At 42.5% G+C, this 22,783-nt stretch overlaps 3 long non-coding RNA genes across 5 annotated transcripts in view; 1 reads left to right on the top strand and 2 right to left on the bottom strand.

The window, feature by feature from the left end:
- Positions 1–133: 133 nt before the first annotated feature.
- Positions 134–22,709, bottom strand: LOC144142209 (uncharacterized). Its single transcript, XR_013316894.1, has 2 exons — positions 22,376–22,709; positions 134–375 (listed from the first exon to the last, which is right to left on the bottom strand). It is a non-coding gene; the product is annotated as an uncharacterized LOC144142209 (long non-coding RNA).
- Positions 10,951–15,430, bottom strand: LOC144142207 (uncharacterized). Its single transcript, XR_013316889.1, has 3 exons — positions 15,282–15,430; positions 12,474–12,564; positions 10,951–11,046 (listed from the first exon to the last, which is right to left on the bottom strand). It is a non-coding gene; the product is annotated as an uncharacterized LOC144142207 (long non-coding RNA).
- Positions 15,799–22,783, top strand: part of LOC144142208 (uncharacterized) — a 40,857-nt gene continuing 33,872 nt past the window's right edge. For all 3 annotated transcript variants that reach the window (XR_013316890.1, XR_013316891.1, XR_013316892.1), the window contains exon 1: positions 15,799–15,948. This is a non-coding gene — a long non-coding RNA (uncharacterized LOC144142208). The remainder of the gene's footprint in view (positions 15,949–22,783) is intronic.

Raw genomic sequence — 22,783 nt, forward strand, 5'->3', positions numbered from 1 at the left:
CCCTCAAAAAAATCGCCACAGCTAGCTTTCTCCGCTGAACGGTAGATCATGGATAAAACCAAACAGTCTAAAAACACCATCATCCGTTGGTTCATCTTGCTATAAAAAGAGAATCACCAATGAATGGTGTCCACTGCTTTCTTAATGTTTAGTGACCAATACAATGCGGCCGCAATACTTCACCTCTTCAGTGTATATCAGACAAGCTTAGACTGTCCAATGTCTCTCAAGTGCTGCAGCCCATAAGCCTTTACGAACAGTACTGCTCTCTCAGCTGCTGTTCAGTGTGTGGAGAGCATCATAAGGACTGCCGATTTTGTTCTAAAACAATCCGCTGACTTAGAAGAACTGCTCCAATGTAACGCATCCTTGCACCTGAAAGCAGACAACACCTTTAAATTTTTCTGTTTTGCATTCATGTGCAAGCTATTACATTTCAAAAAGCCGTGGCTCGTTGGCCAGGCGATGTTCTTTAGAGCCCAAAAACGCATGTGGTATAACTGGCCGCCGCAGCGCTTGTCTGATAGACACGAAACGCAAAAACACCCTTGTTTGGGACATTTGGGCGCACGTAAAAGAACCCCAATTGAGCAAAATTATTCCGGAGCCCTCCACTATGGTGCGCCCCATCGCCTGAGCAGCGTAGGCGTTTTATACATCACAATCAATCAATCAATCAATCAAATAATTGCTAGTAATAATTTAATAATTATTCAATTAATAATTGTTAATTACTTACTCATTCAACCAAAATAATTATTTAAATAATAGACCATACAATAACTAATTCATATAAAAGCAACCAATCAATCAATCAGCAAACTGATCAATCGATTAAAAGATCGCGAAATAATAAATCAATCAGCCAATTAATCAATTCACCGACCAAATAATCGAGCAATCAATCAATCTTTATAGCAGACGGGTTAATCCTTTGTTGATGATTGTACCGGATATCACAGTACATGTAGCGTCCTCTTTGTTGAGAATGAAGTTATTGCCTCGTAACAATAAATTTTATAACGGCTGAAAAAACTCTTTACAAAGAAATTTGTCTTGGTACCGGTATATTTATGATGACACTTTCGAGAAAAAGAGCACAACGTATTAGGGCATTGAATGTACGAAAATGCAAACTCAATACTGTAGCTGCTGTCAGCCCTGTTATGTAAAAATTTAGCATAGGCGCTACATACGCCCACTTTAAAGACCCTTTTCTTAACGAATATATTGTTCTTGAATAAAAATGTGGTATCTAGAAACTGTGTAGAGTTTAATAACCAATAACAAATATACTGTACATTATGTTTTCCGTTCTTGCTACATCGCAGAAATTAAACATTGCACAATATTAAAATTATTAGTGAGGTAGAACTTTCCGCAAACGTATACAAAAACTACACGTCCAGGATGTTGGCTCTCCAAACAAGAAGTTCCTGATACTTCAAAGTATCAGACCGAGACGGACTACCTCCGCGAAGTTATTTCATGCTGTTTCCAGTGGTGTCAATAAAATGTTATAAAGAATATTATGAATGACTAGCAATGGGCTATATAGGCAACAAAAATATTTAAAAATTTTGAGGCCTCGGCAAAACCTGCCACGTATGCTTGTAAAAGCGGATTCAGAAAGTTCGAGAGGGGGGTTAAAAATCAGCAGAAATAACGCCAGTGACAACGATGGAAAATGATTTTGTGTTGTGTTGTGTTTTATGGCCCATAAGCAACATAGGCTATTATGCGCCAAACAGAAGGTTTCGTGAATTTCTGGATAACTGATTGTTACAGCACGCTACAGCATTACATATTGTTTAGAAGCCCTGCTTCTTTTATAAAACCAAAAACGAAGAATATTTTTACAAGAGTGCCTTCTCCTAAGAGTAGACGGGGGTGAAATGGCATGTGTTCGTCGTAGAACAGCCTAAAATTCTTTTTTCTCAGGACCTCAAATTTCGTACATGAGAGTAACATGTGGTTTACTCTTAGCTCTTGGTGGCACTCCTCACATCTCGGTTTATTTTCTTTCATAAGGACGTTATGCGTAAGATGTGCATGTCCAATGCGGAGACGGAATAAAATAACTTCTTTTAGGCATTCTTCATGTTTGCTTGATTCCCACTCTGCTATAGTGGGTTTAACTATGTGAAGTTTGTTGTTTGTTTTGTTATCCCATGAGGACTGCCATGTTTCTCTCAGTTTACTCGATATAACTTTCATGCAGTCGCGATTAGGAATAGGTACTTGTTTTACTGTTTCGCTACCAGCCTGTGCAGCACATGCATCGGCTCTCTCATTACCATTAATTCCAACATGGCCAGGAACCCAGCACAACTTAATTTACTATCCCTGTGTTTTTCTGTCACTAAATTGTGTAATATGTCTCCTATTATGGGTTGACCTGCATTTTTTGTAATGTAGGCCTGTGATCGGGCTGAGTAAGTATTTGTAGATAACACTTTTCGTAATGCTTTCTTTCCTTATTTTTTCTACAGCCACAGCAACTGCATAACACTCAGCTGTGAAAACCGAGGCGCACTGAGGTAGTCTGATCACCTTCTCCCATTTAGCTTGTATTATTGCGCTGCCAGCATAGAATGATTTTTTGGAACCGTCTGTGTAAACTGAGGTACAGGCTTTCTATTTTTTGTTTAGTGCCAAATCTCCTGTAATATGTGTTCAGCGGTGTTTTCTTTTTTTGAAAGTGTGTCAGTGCAAACTCGCACACAGCAGGGGATGTATACCAACGTGGTAGTTGTTTTGTTCTTTGGGCAGTCGCAGGTAATCAGTCCAGCATACTAAGTTCTTGGCATTTCTCTTCAAACCGAACGGCGTAATAGTGTAATAGCTTGGTGTTTGTTATTCAACAGTGTCCTAGATGGGCATTTCGTAACTAAGGGATAGCACAGATGCTTTGGTAGCGAACGGATCTTTAGGATGTATGAGCTAGTCACCATGGTTCTTCTCTATGTACGTGGTGGTTCATTGATTTCAACACAAAGACTTGTAATAAGTTATGTCCTATATGCACCAGATGAGAGTCGTAAACCTAAGTTGTGTACGGGATCCGATCGTTTTAAGTAGGACTGCCTTGCTGAGCCATACACAATGCAACCATAGTCTAAGCAAGAGCGCACAACGGAGTGATAAACTAGTAGATGACATGACCTGTCAGAACCCCAGTGTTTGCGTGACAGAACCTTATTTGGAGCTTGGGATGCTTTCTTTTTCAAGATATTGATGTCCGGCACGAAAGTGAGTTTTTTGTCACATGTTATCCCGAGAAATTTGTTGTCACTTTGTATGAGCAAATTTATTTCTTTAAGGTGTAGAGGTGGGTCGGTTTGCAGTCCTCGTTTGAGTGAGAAAAGAATAGCGACTGTTTTGTGTGGTCGAAAGTGGAAACAATTTCTGTCTGCCCATGTTGTCAGTTTATTTTTAGTCAACAGTACTTGCCTCTCGCATGGCGTTACATTGGAGGATGTGCAAGCTATTAGAAGGTCTTCAATATAAACAGAATACATAATTCACCTTGGAAATATTTGGATACGGATTTTTACTACAAACAGTGTTTTGCTAAGAATACAGCCCTGAGGGACCCCGTTCTCCTGTACAAAATTCCTCGACAGGGTTGAGCCCAGGCGCACTCGAAATGAACGATTGGTCAGGAAGTCATTCAGTCAATTCAGCATTCTTCAACGGATGCCTAATTCTACCAAATACCGCAATATTCCGAACCTCCATGTAGTGTCATAAGCCTTCTATAGATCAAAAAACACAGCAAGACAGTGTTGCTTGTGCATAAATGCTTCTCGTACGGCATTTTTGAGGCGGAGAAGATGGTCAGTTGTTGAGCACGCTTCTTTGAAGCCCCGCTCGTGAATGTCTGGAAGTTCATTTGATTTTAGGACGAAACTTAACGTGGTAATCACAAGTTCAAAGATTTTGGCCAGACAGCTCGTAAAGACTATTGGTCTAAAACTACTAGGGGAGGTTGGCGGCTTTCCGGGTTTTAAAAAGGCTACAATAAAAGCTTTTTTCCGAGCACCCGGCATTTTTCCCGATACCCACATTTTGTTAAAAAACTTCAGAAATGCTTCTACAACAGGACCAGATCAATGAGCGAGCATTTCATAATGTATATCATCTGGCCCGGGGGTGGTCTGCTTACCAGCCAAAAGAGCTCTTGTTAATTATTGGAGTGTATGTAAAGTGTTGTATGTTTCGTTTGTGCCACCGCATGTTGGCAGTCGTTGTTTCTGAGCTGTGTTTTTATACTTTAGGAGCGCTTGTGAGTATTGTACGGAACTTGATACTTTGGCGACGTGTTCACCCAGTATATCTGCCTGTTCTTCTTTGCGTGTGTGCACATCCGGGGCTGTTAAAAGGGGGAGTGTGTAGAGGGAGTAAGCCCCGTTTACCTTAAGAATTTCCTCCCATACATTCTTTGATGTTACGGAGCTGTTTATGGCTGACACAAAATTTTGCCATGGTACTTTCTCAGCTTTGCGGTGAATGTACCTTGCTTTAGCTGTTACCTTTTTTAAATTTAATAGATTTTTCGGTGTTGGGTAACTTCTAAACATCCACCATGCTTTATTTTGCTGCGTTTTTGCCTCCTTACATTCTTGGGACCACCGTACTTTGTGGTTTTGCCTCACCACTCCCGTAGACTGTGGGATAGCTACGCGTGCAGCATTAACAATGCCGGTAGTAAACAATTATTTTAATTCGTCAATACTGACAGCGTCTGAGAATACTTGGTGTAAATTTGCTTCCTAAGTAAAAAGTCCCCAGTCAGTAAACTCAAGTTTCCACCTGCGTAGTTTCGTCGGGATAATGGTTGGCGATGATGATACGCTAATGAGGACAAGTAGGTGGTTGCTCCCATATTGGTTGTCTATGATATCCCATTTAAAATCGGTTAAAACAGACTGTGAACTAAAGCATAAATCTAAGCAGCTCATCTTTCCTGAGCTTGGGAAGCAGTATGTAAGCCTGGCAGTCATCAGTAAGCAGACAATATTGAAGAAAATCAACTCTTCTAAAATCTGGCCTCTTACATCAGTTTTTTCACTTTCCCATAAAGAAGAGTAGGCATTAAAATCACCAACTATTAGGAACGGTTCTGGTAACTGATTTACTAAGTCTTCTAGATCAAGCAGTGTTACCGTGAGTATTGGTTGTAAGTACACACAACAGACTGTGATTTTTTCGAATACAAGCAGGGTAACAACCACTGCTTCAAGCCTAGTTTTCAGTTTGTGTTCTTGAGCTGCAATACCATTTTTCACAATTATGGCGACACCACCAGAGAGCCTATTCGCCTGCTCTCGGTCACAACGAAACACCTGGTATCCTTTCAGTATGCTCTTATGTTTAGGACCCACGTTCGTTTCCTGAACGCACAAGACTACAGGTGAATGAGTTGCAAATATTTCTTTGACATCATTTAAATTAGTTAAAAGTCCTCTACAATTCCAGTGGACTAGATGTTATATTTTTATTAGATAAAAACTCGGTTTTCGGTCTCGTGATACGGTTTTTGCATTTCTTTCAATTTTCTAGGGAGTCCCGCCGCACCTCCGAAGTAGACGGCCGATGACCTCCCTCAGTTTTGTCCATAGCCTCTTCAGAGACGCTGAAGGTTCGTGCAAGATGCACGTCTGCCGAGGGGTTGGACCTCGCCGTGTGGGGTGAGGCCTTGGAGACTGCCGAACCAGGAGTCCGTGCAGCCCGCTTTGGAGGTGATGGTGCAGTGCTAGCTGCTTCCACCGGCAGAGCGGGGGGCTTTGCTTCAGCCTCACTTGGAGTGGCCTCACCAGGCTTGAAGACCGCTGTGATGCTGCGCCCTGTTGAACAACAGCGGAGTATGGACGGGCATGCGCTAGTGACAGTCGCCTCCGTGCTTGGCGAAATGTTTTGTTTTCCGTCACTTTCAGTGTGATGATTTCTTTTTCTTTTTTCCACGCTGGGCAAACACGAGAGTACGCTGCATGGTTGCCCTCGGAGTTCACACAAAGGTATGTTTTAGCTTCACAGTTTTCAGCAGGATGTCCGTGGGAGGCACGTTTTGCGCAGATGTCTTGGCCCCGGCAGCTTAGCGAGCCGTGACCGTATCGTTGGCATTTGTAGCATCGGCGAGGATTTGGAATGTACGGTCTCAGTTTCATCTTTGTGTCGCGAATGTCAACGGAGTCTGGAAGTATGCTGGATGCAAAGGTCAGGACGATGTGCTTGGTCTGTATTTCTTTATTTTCTCGTTTGATTTTTATCCTATAGACATTTGTGACGTTATGTTCTTTTATGCCTTCTAGAAGTTCCTCCTCAGACACGTACTTAAGGTCGTCATCGGAGTTGACTCCTCGGATAGTGTTGAGTGACCGGTGTTCAATTACAGTTATAGGGATCTCACCAAAAGGCATTAGTCATGGAAGTTTGTCACACTGGTGTTTGTAGAGCAGTTCCAGTAGGATCTCTCCATTGGCTAGTTTTTTTACTTTGTAGCCTTAACCTAGCGTGTATGTTAGAGTCTTTGAAACCAGAAAAGGTGAGACAAGTCGGGCAGTTTTTTCTGCGTGATTGCTGTGCACCACGTGAAATCGAGGGAAGTTGTTGACTTTTGTTGCGAAACACTTGGCGGTTTCGTCAGTGCCCCATCTTTAACGAGAGGGATCAGTTGGGCGAAAAAAAGAAGCCATAAAAAATCTGTTCGGCCATGGTACCAGCCGCCCACAATGGAGCCCCACAAGGGGAAGGGACAGGAGCTCGCGAGCAAGTCCTGCCCACGCCAGCTGTACACCACGGCTATAACCTAATATGGCTGAACTCATGGTTGTCCGCCACAGAAGTTTAACCCGAGCCCCCAGAAAAAAGGGACACTGAAGAAGGAACGAGACAACGGGAACGTTGTTAGAAAGAAGATAGGAAAGTGAAAGTTGAAGAGGAGGACAGGAAAAGGCGACTGCCGATTCCCCCGGGCGGGCCAGACCGGAGGTGTCGTCTACGAGAAGCGGAGGCCAAAGTGGTGTGTTGCCTTCGCCAAGAGGCCTTAAAGATCTAAGCACTCGGAGTCGGCTCAACCACCAGGACCCTCTTTTACCTGGTCACGGCGCTGCCACGCACTGCTAAACGTGCGTGCTCGGGGTCCGTGGTGTCACACAGTACCCGCCAAAATCTTCTTTAGCAGATGCCCCCTGCGGGGGGGAAATGATTAGAAGAAACTTTGAAGATTGTAAATCAAAATAAACACAGGATATCTACCTAGACAAAATAATAAATGCGGATTCGTGTTGGATGTAAATAACTGGCCGTATACCTTTAGGGTCTTGCTTGGTAACAGCGCAAATAAAACAGGACAGAAAAGGAAGAAGGAACGGACACAGCGCTGACTTACAACTGAAATTTTATTGCGGTTGCCAGCGGTTTTGTAGGAACACTGGCAATAACAACAAAAAGGAAAAAGTAGAAAAGGAGAAGGAAAAGAAAAGTTTTTATACATGATAACATGAAAGGAATAGATACATCACGTATTCCTTGGCGTGTCACGATAAGAATTTTGGGAAGGCATAAAACTCACAGTGGTCATGACGAAGCGAGATAAGTACAAATGACATAACAAAAATCATGGTCGCAATCTAACCGGGGGACAGGCCTAAGTAATCTTCATTTACCGGGAGGGGTGCGCTGCGCCAAGTACTGACACTCCTTATCTGAGAGGGAGATAGATGGAGTGCTTACGCATAGGAGTTCGACCTTTAGTGTACCTGCCCATTCTGCATATGAAAAAATTTCCGCCAATGAGCTGCGTCTGGAGCAACAAGAACTGGTGCACAATCTAAATATATTCGCCCTAGTGATATATCGGACAGAAACCCACTGTCAAATTATTCCTTTGAAAAAACAATGTCCAACTCTGACAATTCGTGAAACAAACTTCATGGAATAACATTCGGGCTATGAAAATAGCAAAATTGATGAAAGATAACACTCAGGCAGACGACGCTTTGCCAAACATCAACTGCACTACAAGTTTGACCTCTTGAAAACCTTATTTCCGCATAGTCTGCCTAAAAGTCTGCGAGGTACAAAACGTAAGAGCTGAAATACCATATCCGCGGCACAAACGACCAACAACAAAATTGGCTGCGTATTTGCTCTTTAGATGCAAATTTCAGCGCAAGACGATAGTTTTGTGAACATTTTCCAAATACATACCGCCCTTCGCGTTCCCGCTACCCTCCCCTGATGTTCCTCTCCCGTCCTGCTTCTCTCAAGCTAAACAAATTACAGGTTTGCTGAAGTCAGTTTAAATTTACCTTCTTCCATTTCTGCATCCAGTTTGGGTGCCTCGATGTCAGCGCTCCCGTATGGCAGAGACGCCAGTAAATAGAGGCGCCCTACTTCAATGTTTATAGAAGAACCACGTTGGCCTACTCCACATGCGTTCCAAGTGGAACGTGGAATCTATCTAGTGAAGCCTTTCGTATCTATTTCTGTTTGATTTCTTAAAATGCCGCTAGAAGCTATAGCGGCACGGGTGACAGCAGGTGATGGATTGAAGTGTTTAATGCATTGCACACACTATTGCATTTGCAAAAAACAAGCACCAGTAATTTTTCATAAAGGAAAACTGTAAATATTCCTTATGTATTGATCATCTGCCCCAATTTTGCGTAATCATTTGTTTGTGTTCAACAGTGTTGAAAAGTTTAAACTTTGCCACCAAAGCCCGAAGTTTAGTTTTGGCTTTGGGTATAAAACACATAGTGCAGTTTCTGTTTCACTTTGGGTACTTCGCTGAATTGAGTTAGTCACCTACGGACAGATGAAAATTTTCGCATTGAAATAGACCACTTAACAGTATCGTCTTTAAGATCGGATATTATAAAAGAGAAATTGAGGGGAGCGCGGCCAATATGGGCAGCCAGAAGAGAGTCCCAGCCGGGCCAGCCGGCGACCAAGTGGCTGCACTCGACCGGTCGACCGGGCCAAACCTGCGAGGAGTGTACTCAGCCCTCATCGCAGCCCTAGGAGAAGCGCGCCCATAGGAGTTCGACGGGTTATAGTTGCTGTTAGTAGGAAAAAGCGAAGGGCGGCCATTTGTGTCACATACGCTTCATGGCTCTTTGTGTGATTCGTTGGCCGGTGCGCCGTGGCCTGCGACGGAGCTATTTTACACGCTTCTATATTATAAACGACAAATAATATGTGCCTACCACTCATGCACCATATGGTTTTGCTGGAACGTACTGTGCTTTCAAAGGTACTTTGCCTATCACATCACAAATTAATGGGGTAGGAAACTTCTCTTGTACGGCCCTGAAGAGTGCCCTCGACTTTCAAAAGGTTTCGAAGCACTGGGGAAGGAAAGATGCTATATTGGTGGCCCCGGGGTAATTAAAGGCAGAAAATTTTCAGAACACCTAAGCACTTCTTCCGAGATATGAATGGAATATTTCGGATGTCCATTTGAAAGTATGGGGCTTCTTTATGCCTCCTAAGGAGGATATCTTCTCCATAAACCTGAGTGTTTAAGAATGGCTTCCATCTACCTCTAGGGCATGCACCGCTGCGAGTACCAGTGCCGTCAAAAGGGAGAGTTGAATACGGTGGTTATTCTCTGGCTTCTTGTTGTCTTTTCATTACGGGTATACATACGTGGAAGAATACTTTTCACTTCCTCCGTGTATAGTTTCGCGTTGTAGGACAAGGTTAGCGCTGTTGAACCAGATATGCGAAAGAGCCAGTTTTTATCTTGAATCCGGAAGCCGACGCCCGTGGATCATCTGATCTCCCAAGCTTAAGCAGAAGAATGACACGTTCTTCAGAGTTCCTCGTGCAATAGTATACATCCGCATAAGACTTCTGCCTACTGCAGATGCCGGAAGATATCGTTATTGTGTAATGCGCCATTTAGAGCTTCCGCCTTTAAATGTCTTGGGGCAGTTGATTCAAAATGCCGAAAGTAGACGAGGTTAAAAAAGGTTGAGAAGAAGGCTTGTGTGTTGTGCCGACACAAATAAACAGAATAAATATGTGATATACCATAATTTTGGAGTGTATGAGTACGATGATTGATGTAACGATATTCATTATTTTGGTGACAATGGGCACCCTTCAAAGATTTCTTCTCTTTTAAGGTATTGTTTCTCGTTAACTACTAGTTGTCAGCATTGAAGCAAAATCAGTCAATTCTGTCGTTCTTGCCAGAATTTATTGGATTTAATGAACGACCTCAAGCTAATGTGGTTCAAAGATTAAGGCATTGTACAGGCTCTGAGGAACAAAGAGTGAGAGAATAATATTAGCGTTATTTAGGATAGACGAAAACCTTGGTTGCGTGTATGTGGTCATCATGTACTTAGGCAGTGTTATTTCTATAACCCAAACAACACAGCAATGATGTTTGGTTCTAGAAGCCTTGCTGCACTAACTGAATAAAAATGATTACTATGACGTCAGTAACCCATTGTTTCGAAAACAACCAGTTCTTTTTATATCTCAAATATAAAATTCAGCTGACATTGTTGTACATGAATGTTGGTTGTTTTCCACTCTAACGCGGTTCGGAACAAACTGTCTCCTAAATAAAAGAAATGAAATGGTTTTTGCAATCCGCAACTTCTTTTCGCCGATGAGTCACGCTGTAGAGGAGGGCTACAAGGAGTCATTTGGGCCGCGTAGAGAGGCCGATTAAAGTTCACGCAACGATGTTTCGTGTTTTGCCTGTACCAAGAAACCAGCCCCCATCAAACACGTCTTGCGCTATTTCGGGCACTTTAGGATGCCTAAATAAAAAAACATTGATGTGCGCACAATCTTGAAAAATGTGGGTGGCGAAAGGTTACCCGCACAGAAAATTGAGTGCCGTAGCAAAGCAGAACCGTGTTTGTATTAACACAAAGAAGCGACTTTTGGTTTTTTGGAAACTACTGTACAGTTCTGCCCAAACACTGCCTAAACAGCTGATGGTTCGATGCTGTTTTTTATTCTTCAGAGAGTGCATTGTGGCTCCCTCTTGGCAGACTGTTGGGGTTCCCAGGTGACCTAGCAAAAAAGAAAACCAACTCAGACCAACGCTCCATCACGTGGCATTTGTAATTGGTGTCTCTAGAAATGCGCTTACGAGAATACGTGACGCATGTTTCAGTTACCTCTCCCTGCTTCGTTAAGCGGTTAAAAGGTGCGCGCAAAGACACTGGAGCATATTAGCTTTATTTGAATTTTGAAATTAATGTTATTGAAATTCATGTGAAAATGGCCGCGATTACGTCGTAACCAGCGGATTCAAACTTTATTAGTAAAGTCAATTTTAAAAGAGAAAGCTTGGCAACCACCTAAATGTGTTATACTGCTTTTCAAAAGAAGGCGCCGAGTTTTTTTGCGTGTAACATAAAAGGACACGGAATACATCCTGTTACCTAATTAATAACCAAAACGTAGAGGAGAATAAAACAAAAGACACCGTTAATGGGAAACTTAATCTGAGGCATGCCTACGAGTGTAAGGTTGCGTCCCCTAAAAAATCAAAATTTTTTGTATGCCTAACTTTTCAGCCAGTATCCCTTGTTCCTCTAGTTTGTGAATTAAACACTGAGGTATTTACTTTTATCAGATTATACAGAATTAGGGGGAAGTTGATTTGCTTTCGTGGTAGTAACTATTGTGCACACTAGACATGTAGCACCATGCCTACAAGACACAGAGAGCAGTGAAGACTACCACCACTCTTGGTTCCCCGCCGCGTTGGCTAAGTGCCTGCTGCGTTCTGCGGCTGAGCTCAAGTTCGAGGGTTCGATTTCCGAAAGCGGCGGCCGCTTTTTGAATGGAGGTGACATGAAAAAAACGACCGTGCATTCGAGATTGCGGCGCACGTCAAAAATACCAGGTGGACGAATCAAATTAATTCGGAGCTCTCCACTACGGTGTGCATCATATCCTGTGCAGTTTCGGTGCATGGCTGTCCATGCTTAAGGTTTGTGTTGGACATAAAACAGTCGGTTCTCTAAAGTTTAAAAATTCTTCCCCATAGACAGGCTGATAACTGAATAATACTTATGCTGCGCTTTTCCCTTATTATATAATTTCCAATAAAAAGAATCAACCCTTGTTTTTGGAGCAAATATCTGGTGGCAATATGAATGTCGCCAGGTTTGGCCGGAAGAGAAGTTACAAAGAAGAGCTTTAGGGTGTTAGCTCGAATTTCAAATATTCTTCCAAAAAAATTGCTTGTTAATCACAGCTAAACATTGCGTAGACGATAGGAATATTTCTTGCATTAACCCTTGAGTCTGCATCAGCAGCGGTGGAGGAAAAACCACTAACAGAATCTGCGTAACTTTAATAACAACAAAGCACCTGAGAAAAAACCAAGTCGTGGTAGGATAAAACGGGAGCGATCCAAGTGATTTGGTGGAGTTGCAAAAATAAATAGCTTCTTATCGTACCCTTTGCTGCTTGTAAAGGCTACTTACAAAGTGCAGCGGAATTTCTGGTGGTTCGACGTCTGACAGCAGTGTTTTTCTGGCGAACTTGTTTCTCAAAGAGCTCAGGCCATGATTACTTCTGTGAAATACAATTTCGATGCAAAAGATTTAGCGTGAAATAATATAACCACCATTTTACTGATGATATAGTGAAATATGGTAATAAAAGAAGAAGAAGAAGAAGAAGAAGGTTTATTTTTCTGAAATTTTTATATATACGAGTGCTGCGACTAGCATCTGGATCTATAGCCCCAAGGCTAGTTTTGGATCCATACAAAAAATTTCATTGTTTTTTTTTCATCCAAGTTAAGAACAAGGAACATATCAGGGGTTCAATACATGTGACAAGGAAGATGTGTTGATACATTACAAAAATAAACGCCAAACTTTGAACAAGAATAAAGGTACATACACTTGGGAACTATACAAGGTATCAGGAAAAATACGTATTATGTGCTGCAGAGCAGACTTTTAACTAGGTGAACTATATGTGTCAGACATCATGTATGTTTTTATTGACTGATCGTTTTGTGTCATACATTTTATTGTTGGTAGGAGGCTTTTCCATATTTTTGCGCCAATAAAAGGAAGGCTTCGACACCCGTATACATTTGATATCTTCGGTAGGGTCAGGTTGTTATTGTTAGCATGCCTAGAATTTCTGCTAGGAAAGCTCAAGATAGATAAGTGGTACGGAGTGTTAGTACTTATGACCCTCTTGATCAGTATTGCTGTTTTGTAATCTCGTGCTTTATTGAAGTGCATGATGTTCAGCTCCTTAAAAATTGGCGAAGATTTTGCAGTTCTTGCTGCTGATGCTATTATGCGCACGGCCCTCTTTTGCAAGATGTTGATAGGTGTGCAATACGATGTGTAAGTCTATTCCCATGACTCTACACAGTAGGTTAAATGTGAGTGAAAAATACTGAAGTAAATTTGGCGCAGTGTTCTCTCGGCGAAGTGTTTCCGTGCTTGGTTAAGAGTAAAGCATCCAAAAGATAGCTTTTGGCAAACGGTTTTTATTTGCTGTGCCCAGTGCATTGATGTGTCCAGGGTTACGCCTAAGTTTACGCCTAAGTATTTATAATCATCTACTTGGCAAATTGCTTTTCCATGATTTTAAGGTTACACAGGTGGGATAACTGTTTTTGACGTAAAAAAAAATATAAATTTTGTCTTTTTAATTTTTAGTACTAATTTGTTTGTGTTAAACCACGTAATGTTCTCGCGAGATCTTCATTTGCCAGAGTTTCAGCTTCGGCGACAGAGTTACAGCTGATTAATAGTGCTGTGTCATTAGCATACAGGATTGCTTTCGCGTAAGTAAGAGAAGTAACATAGTCGTTAACAAATAAAAGAAATAAAATTGGACCCAAAACCGAGCCTTCTGGGACTCCAGACTTGACGTCTTTCAGTGTCGACTTTTCACCTAAAACGTCTACAAACTGTCTACGGCTGGTTAAATAACTTCTAAAGAATGAACTTGCTGGACCTCGGAACCCATAGCGGTCTAGCTTACTGAGTAAAATTTTGTGGTCAACACAGTCGAACACCTTTTTGATGTCAGCGAATACGCCTAGGGTAATCTCACTTTTATCGAGCGCTTGGTGAACTATTTCGGTAACAGAATGAACTGCGGTGCTTGAAGAAAAAGTTTTGCGAAAGCCATGTTGCTGTGATGACAATATTTGGTATTTTGCAATAAATTCTATCACTCTGCGAGCTATCAATTTTTCAAATAGAATGGCAACGGCTGGTAGAATTGTAATTGGGTGATAATTATCCACGTCTTTGGGATCATCGCCTTTATAGATTGGGACAACTCTCCCAACTTTCAATTGATCTGGAAAAGCACCACTCATAAACGACTGATTAAATATTGTCTGTAGTGGATTGAATAGTGGGAGTGAATATTAACACAAATGCTTCAGCCATTTTTAGAAAAAAAGTCGGAGTTCGACAAAAGTAGTTTTACCTTGCTAATTAAATCTATCTCCGAATAATATTTGGGCAAACCAGAATGTTTGCCTCCCCGTAAGGCTCTTTATAATATACCTGCTATATCTTATAGGATAATATTTAGTGACAAGACCAGCAGTATGAGACTCAAACGTAAATTGTCAGGTAATCTGGAGAGCGCACGCATGCATCACTCAGAGACATCATTTCGTAGCCACTACATTATCCTGGCGAATAAAGAGTTGTGATTTTTTCACTAAAAACTTTAGTTTCAAACTTTGCTACAGTTGACCACACATATCTACTGTCTCTTTAGTCATTCTGGATAATGTGGCATTGTAGCGTTTGCCAAAGAGAAATTTATTCGCCGATCGAAATGATCATTCTTCGCCAAAACAGGTCTTCCAATCGAAATATTTTACGTATTTAGGAGCAAAAGTTCTTGACACTGCTTTTTTAATTTTACATTCCTGGCATGTTTGTAATTTGAAGGATTGTAATCACACTTCTTGGAAAAAATAATTTTACACAGGTTGAAAACATATTTGAAAAAGTATTATGGGCTTGGTAAAGTTCAACCTTCCACAACAAACGTTGGGGTTTCCAAATACATTACACTTCCTGTTCAAGGCTTCTACTATTCCTGCTTAAGAATTGTGCTCCCGAAATATTTGTAACCCTTAGAGCATTTTTAACCCCCCACATCGTACTGACGCCGATATATATTTCAAAAGAATTACTAATTTTAACCGCATTGTATTTTGATCTTCTCTACTGTCACAGTATGAAGCAAACAAGGCTCACTAGCTGCTTGGTAAGCATAAACAATTACCTCACCTTTCCTTGGATGCGAGTACTTCGAACAATGCTTGCATATGTGGTTCCACTGTGCTTGCGACTCAACTGTCATGTAAGAAGCGCAGCCACGAAATATAGTTGTAGGTGCTCCACATCGCTTTTCCTTGGATTTTTAGAGTGGGAAATTTTGCGTCCACAGATAGGAGAGGTTTTACTATTTTCTCGCTTTTTTTTGTTCCCGCATTTTTTGTCTCGGCATGTAATTTTTATAAAACCCTGGTGTTGATTTTGAAGCAAAAAGCTTCCCCAGACACAGGTGGAGCGCCCGTAAACCTTTCAATTAAAACAATAGATTTTATAAGGGAGGACTGCTGGAATATTCATCATTCTAGATAAAGCATTCCCCCGGACAATGTAAAAAGCCATGTTAGATCTATTGTGCTTCGCCGTTTTTGTACGTACCTTCATATTTCAAGGAGACTCATTTTTTTACCTTTTCTATTCTACTTTTATGCCTACAGCAGTGTGAAGCAACCATAACATTGTTTCCGGCATAAAATATTCCACCCAAGTGTTCTAGTAACCTAGTATAGGTTGTTTCACCATGAATTCTGTCCTCCGTATAACCCTACTTGCCACGTGTTTAGCTATTTGCTATGGACAGTACAGATGGCCGGGATGGCACCGAAGATTTTTCATCCCCCAGGTGGGTAAATGCCCGTAATTTGGGTCGACAGTTGGAATATAAAATCATGTATAACGACTAAAACGACACCAAAATCGCCGTGTTTTCGAGGTTTCGGCTTCAAACGATTGGTTTAACGTAATACTCATTGTGTTCATACAGCTACAGTGCTTTTACAATATTTGAAAAACCTTGTGAAAACCAAGAAGATCAATTTCAGGCTTCTTATTATATGTTGATTTGCTTTAGGTATACAGGTGAAAAGGACACCAACAGGACTGGGACAAGGCCCTTGTCTCTAGTCCTGTTAGTGTCCTATTCGTCTTTATACTTAGCGCAATCCAACATGAAGCATCACCAACTAGCCGTATTCTACGTCCTTTGTTGTTCTTTTACTTATAAATACTGTTATATGAAATCGCTACTGGAGGTGGGCAAAAACATTTTCGTGGTATTTGACCTTCGCCGTGGGCACTGAATTCCTGTAGGAAGCTGTATCGCTCTATTTTCGTTGTTAAATGACCTCTAAAAACGGGGAATACGCGTTTTTGCACATCGCTTCGCATCCTGGTTTTCTCTCGGGGGAAAATATTTCTCTCGGGGGAAAATAGCTTACCACAGTAAGCTAACCCCTGAATGCCGTTGGTCAACTACTCGAGATCAAATACCGAACCATTGTAAAATGTTCATTGCCAAAAGTTGGCTTATGTGCGAATGTTAGGATGGTGTGTGTATCCACGGCAATTTGAGAAAACCAAAACTCTAGACAGGGCATTCGAAATAACGATGGAGTAGAAAGGAAAGCAGAATAAATTGAGCGGCTTTTCACCTTGCTGAAAAAAGCAAGTGTTAAATAATATTGAAAGAAACACTTCCATATTGTCATAAGTATCGTGACGCTATCGAGAAGTTTTACCTTAAAACAGATAAATAGAAGAGACAGCGATAAAGATACAAAGCTGGAAGGTATTTCCACGAGGATGTAATTTGCTATCTATATACGCCACAAAAAATTATGACGCGCCGCTGTGGTCCAGTGGCTAGTTATTCTCGCCAACCTATCCAAAGACCCGGGGTTGGACCGTGCTGTGATGGGAATTTCTCCGATAACGGCGAAATCCGTAACACCACTTTGTCAAAATTTTTGTGACTCTTGGTATGCCTAACTGGTTAGAATTTTCTCTGGAACGCAGGACACCGCATCGCATATCTCAATTGTACCTTCGGTGCGTAAAAAAAGCAAATTTACAAAAAACCGCTCCAGCAATTGCTATTTTGCGGTTACATACCCCACAAATAAGCAACTAAAAAGCTCTGCACGTATCTCTAATCCCTCTTGCCACACGGCAACACTGAATCGGCTTTTACAAAAGTTTGTCTGTAATCTTGATATTCAAATACACAAGCTGTATAATATTACTTTTCCTATTTCAAAATTGACTTCAATTTATCTAGGAACGACGCATAAATCTCTGGAAATCGATCATTTCTGGCCAACAAGATTTAGTCATAAGCTCTTGAAGAAGGCGCATTATCTGGCCAGTTGATACTCTTTCAGTTTAGTAAGGCCACCAGAATTGTACTGGGTAAGATGTAAACAGTATGGCGCTGAAGTCGGAATAAATTCATCTGACCATAAAATTTCACAAAAGTACTAGGACCAGCGACCTATAGGATCTGTCACCGGCGAAGAAGTACTCTGACCACAAAAAAAGAGGGCATTAAGTAAAGCATTATTTGTAGGTTTCTACTTCAGTCATAGCTGCGATACCACGGTGAGGGATCACATGTGTTTTGCTGAAATGTTTCATGGATATTTGTTTCTGCGAGTAAGTAATTTTTAGTTCAGCGCCATCCTGCATATAGCCTCGTTGTGTGTTTCTTGTCTTTCGCACCCCTCAGTATATTGGCGCAGTTCAGGTCTCAGTGCCTGATATTCAAGTGTATATTGTCCACTGCAGCTGCTATTAGGTGCCCATTATGCATTGCTATGACGCGAGCTATACATACATATATATATGCATATAATCCACGGAGTAGTAGAACTTTGAAGATGGTAGAGAACACAAGAGAAGAAAAACTTCGAACAAGGTAAAAGCACGATTGTGGCCTGCGTTTCAGCAAAGAAAACTTTGTTTCCTCAGGGCTATATGTACATATATATACATATAATAAATATATATATATATATATATATACATATATATCTATTTATACTTATATATATATATATATATATATATATACATATATATATATATTTATATATATATATATATTTATATATACATATATATATATACCGAATGAGAATATGAAATGAGGGGCTCGTTGAAAATAACACAGAAAAAAGAGTTGGCAGGCAAGAAAACCTCGGAAAGCAAAGGGGACGATGTGGTAGGTCATTGAACCACATAAAGAATTTAGAAAGAAAGAAAGGGAAGAAAAATGCCATTCATGTGGGATCCGAACCCACGACCTCCAGAATACCGGTCTTGTGCGATAACCACTACGCTACCGGCGGGGTGATTTTCCCCTCCACGTTCTGGGGTATTTATGTTGACGTATTTTGTTTCTTGTGCTTGGGGGTGGTAGCCAGCGCCACTCGGACTACTCGGGGTGAAGGGGACCTTCTTTTTAACCCCCGGGGCGTGACTTGAGTGTCTACGCCATGTCAAAGTTTTCGACCAGCGTTACACCCTCTTAAGCCTCCTATGGCACCAATACTGCCAGAACAGAGGCCCTCGCTAGGCATGTAGCGAATCAGAATAGGCAATGAGGGGCTCATTGAAAATAACACAGAAATAAGAGTTGGCAGTCAAGAAAACCTCGAAAAGCAAAGGGGGGATCTGGTATGTCATTGAAACACATAAAGAATTTGGAAAGAAAGAAAGTGGGGCAGAAAAATGCCCGCCAGGTGGGATCCGAAACAACGGCCTCCAGAATACCGGTGTGGTGCGATAACCACTACGCTACCGGCAGAGTGATTTTCCCCTTCACTTTCTGGGGTATTTGTGTTTAGGAATTTTTGTTTCCTGTGCTTGGGGATGGTAGCTAGCGCCACTCGGACTACTCGGGGTGAAAAGCACCTTCTTTATAACCCCAGGGCCGTGACTCGAGTGTCCACGACATGTCGCGATCGGTCGACCAGCGTTGAAGCCTCTTAGGCCTCCTAAGGCACCAAGACTGCCAGAACAGGCCCTCGCTATGCATGTAGCGAAGCACAATATGAAATGAGGGGCTCGTTGAAAATAACACAGAAATAAGAGTTAGCAGTCAAGAAAACCTCGGAAAGCAAAGGGTAGATTGTGGTAGGGTATTGAAACAGATAAAGAATTTAAAAAAATATATATATATATATATATATATATATATATATATTTAGTGATGGTAATTTCACTCGGAACATTGCAGTCACCTAATCACTTCAACACGTTTAGTTATACGACACCAAACCTCGCGACTTCGTGAATAACTGTATATGCCCCGACAAGGTGGTTTACTGCCAAAAGACGTCGGACTGTTGCCCCCAAGTACGAAAACTCGATTCCTCGCCACGACTGACACTTTTCCGTTGGAGGCGAAATGCGAAAACGCACCTGTAAAGATCCTCAGGCTACGAAAACAATTCAAAATCGTACACTACGGCGCACCTCATCACGTGTTGACAGGTTCGGGACCATAATAATAAGAGAACGAAACTCTTTCGGCGAGACTAAGTTATATTACTCTTTACCCCTAAAAATACACACAACAGAAACGGATGCAGAGATTTAAGAATAACAAAGGGTAAGCCTGGCTAACTATCGGCAAACGTTACAGTTAGAACAAAAGTAGAGAAAGTACGTGTTTTTCACCATAAATCGTCCGCCGCACCTCACTTCCCTGTAGCACACTCAAGGCGTGACATCTCGTGGCTGAAGGTTGGGCAACGCGCTCCGACGTCCCGTCGCTGAAGCGCCAACGCAACTCTCTTGGAACGTCGCTGCCTTCTGCCGATGTACGACGACACAATTCCTTGCAGTAGAGGGCGTCGGGGGTTCCTTTGTGAAGGACCTTTTGGACGTGGTCCGGGTAAGGGCACCCGGCCGCCAGCATTCCGGCCTCTTTTCACCATGTTCTCGATGTTCTCTGCCATGAGATCGCCTCCACCAACGGCCAATGGCGCTGTCGCCTTCCGATTGGCTGGCTTGTGACTTGGGGGTGAATGACCCCTCAAGACGCCTACCATGATGGTGGTCTCGGGTTTAGACACATGCCTGCAGATCATGTCTGCTTTGTCGTCGTCGCCTTTGTTTTCATTTCATGGCAATATCCCCCACTTCAGCATTTTGCAACGAAAAATGTCTCTACCGTCCACCAGTTCACCAGTCCACAGCACTGAACACTCCTTTCGAACCAAAGTCACAGAAACTATATTTCACATGATTGCACTTGGAGAACACTAAACCGGGAAACACTAGTTTGAACAACCTTATAGCCGTATATAAAAATGCTAACTTAACAACTGAATCACTATATTTACCCAGGACATGCGTGTTAATTATACAGGACATACGGCAACCATAAATGCAAACCGGCTGGTGGTTCGTCCCTTTGTCGACAGTGGCTCCGATGCCATTCTCTGCCTCTTAAGTACACATGTCTAGCAGAGTACTGATAAGGCTTTCCATCGACATTTAAAGCAGCCCACACACATGCGGACTCTCTGCCAGACTGTGAGCATGGTACATGCCGAGTAACATTTCTTTTAGTGGTTTGTGGACTTTGAAACCTACCGGTGCGCTTAAATTGAGATCTTTTTTGCGGCCCTATAGGTCTTCTTAGACTTTGTCCTAAATCTGTTTGTCCTACTGGCGGAATTTTCCCCTCATGTGGTGGGCTTTGGTTTCTCTCGTTTAGGAACTCCTGCTCCCTTTTCTTTCATTTTTTGGTTTTGACCTTTCGGCCGACCGAGGAATTTCCTAGGGTAAGTTACTTCGCGGGTGTCTTGTGTCGATATACCTTTAACTCTCTTCTGCTATCTGGGGTTGTAGGGCCTCCTTATCTGTGACAGGGCTGGTTTTAGATGCGACTGCATCTCATTCACTCGCCTTGTCCCTCCATACGGCATTGTCCGTCCACACCCCTCCACCTACACTATAAAAAAATAATAGTTTGTGGCGCCCGGTTTGGATCCCCCGACCATGTGGGCGGAACGCGAGGTACATGGTGCTCTTCCCACTGCACCACAAAACCGAGACAGTATCACATGCTACGAATGCGCCTTGTATTCTTGGCTCATTCAAACTACGTCATGATGCTACTGATGCAACGCATGATGGGGCAATCATTAACTCTTGCAATAAAAGAAAAGAAGCTTCCACTTACAGCAACAATGATGGATGAAAGGTCGTTGCAGTAAGTGGGATGAATTAAAGAGATTGACCAAGATTGGCCAATAAAACATGATAATAATCATAAAACATAATAATCATACACGTTCCCGACACGTTTCACTCGATTTCAGAATCCATCCAACGGAAACACCAAGTGAACCCCACGATACGTCGCATCTACACAGGGTTCCCCTCGCGGGGATGTGGGCGCAATTTTTTGTTAGAGAGCGGCGCTCCGGAGGCAGCATGTCCTCCATACAAGCTCTAACGGCATCCTCAGCTTCGATCTCAGCAGACGCGATAACAGAGAAATTTGATGTCGCTGCCTGCACTTGTACAGAGGTTATGCTGTCTCGCTTAGCATGAAGCACCGTCTGACGTATTGTGACTATTGCATGTTCATATGCCTGGTTGACCTCTAAAGCCCCTTCTAAAGTCAGCAGAATCTCCTTTGCGTTAGAAGTCGGTGGTGAGAAATGTTGTTCTTGCTCAAACTTTTTCCCGCAATTTTTAGATTGACCGGCTGCCTTTCGCGTCGCCTTTAGCTCCGCGAGCCGTAGGCGCAGTGTAACAGTTTCCTTTTCAATTTCTACACGCGCTCACACGTGCCCATCGCGCTCCTTTTGTATTGCCGCACGCGCTTTCTCCATTTCGGCAATTTTTTGAGCGATTCTAGCTATAACTCTTTATCGTCCTCCCATTATCTCTGCTCCTCAAGCACCTACTGCTCAAGCTCATCGCCGCTGACGCCTTGGCGCACCACTAGTTCAATTAGCTCTCCTGTGTTCATTTTGGGTTCAGTTTTTTAGGGGCATGCAAAATGATTTAGCCTCGTCCTGTCGCGGACGCCAATTATTGGCAAGTTCGGTAGACAATAATAACTACAAAAATAATTGTAAATGAAACTAGTTGTTTATCATGCTGTAAACCCAAATAATACACCCTCAATGAGGTAAAAAAACAACGGCAAAATCACAAACAATGGGTAACGGTGACAAAACTACACGAAATGGTAGAGTTAAAGCTACCGTGAAACAGTCAAAGTTGTGAATTAAAAAAAGTCACAATACGTGTTCGCTGCTGGAACGGGGTTGTCCCACGGGTTTGATCATGAGCGCCATGGAATTGTGATGTTGCGAGGTCCAGGTGACGTGTTGTGGCCGCAGCGGTAGAGCACACTCCGAGCTCCCGTCGCGTAGTAGCAGACAGAACTCTCTTGGGGCGTCGTGATCCTCTACCGATGTCCGGCGAGACGTCTTCCTCGCGGAGATGTCCTAGAGGTTGCGCCTGTAGAGGACCTCTTGGAGCACGGTGCGGGCCCGGTCGCCCGACCACACGGATCCCGGTCAGTCTCCACACGTATGAGTCTCTCTTGTCTCTGGATGTTGTTCTTCCGCCGCTTTGCTGCCGGCCCCTGTCGCCAGCCGCTTCTGATTGGCCCACGTCCGGCGCAAGCACGTGCTCTAATTTCCCGCGCT

Source organism: Haemaphysalis longicornis, unplaced genomic scaffold (assembly GCF_048455015.1).
Source record: "Haemaphysalis longicornis isolate Haplotype H1 unplaced genomic scaffold, Haemaphysalis longicornis Haplotype H1 scaffold_6, whole genome shotgun sequence".
Classification (NCBI taxonomy): domain Eukaryota; kingdom Metazoa; phylum Arthropoda; class Arachnida; order Ixodida; family Ixodidae; genus Haemaphysalis; species Haemaphysalis longicornis.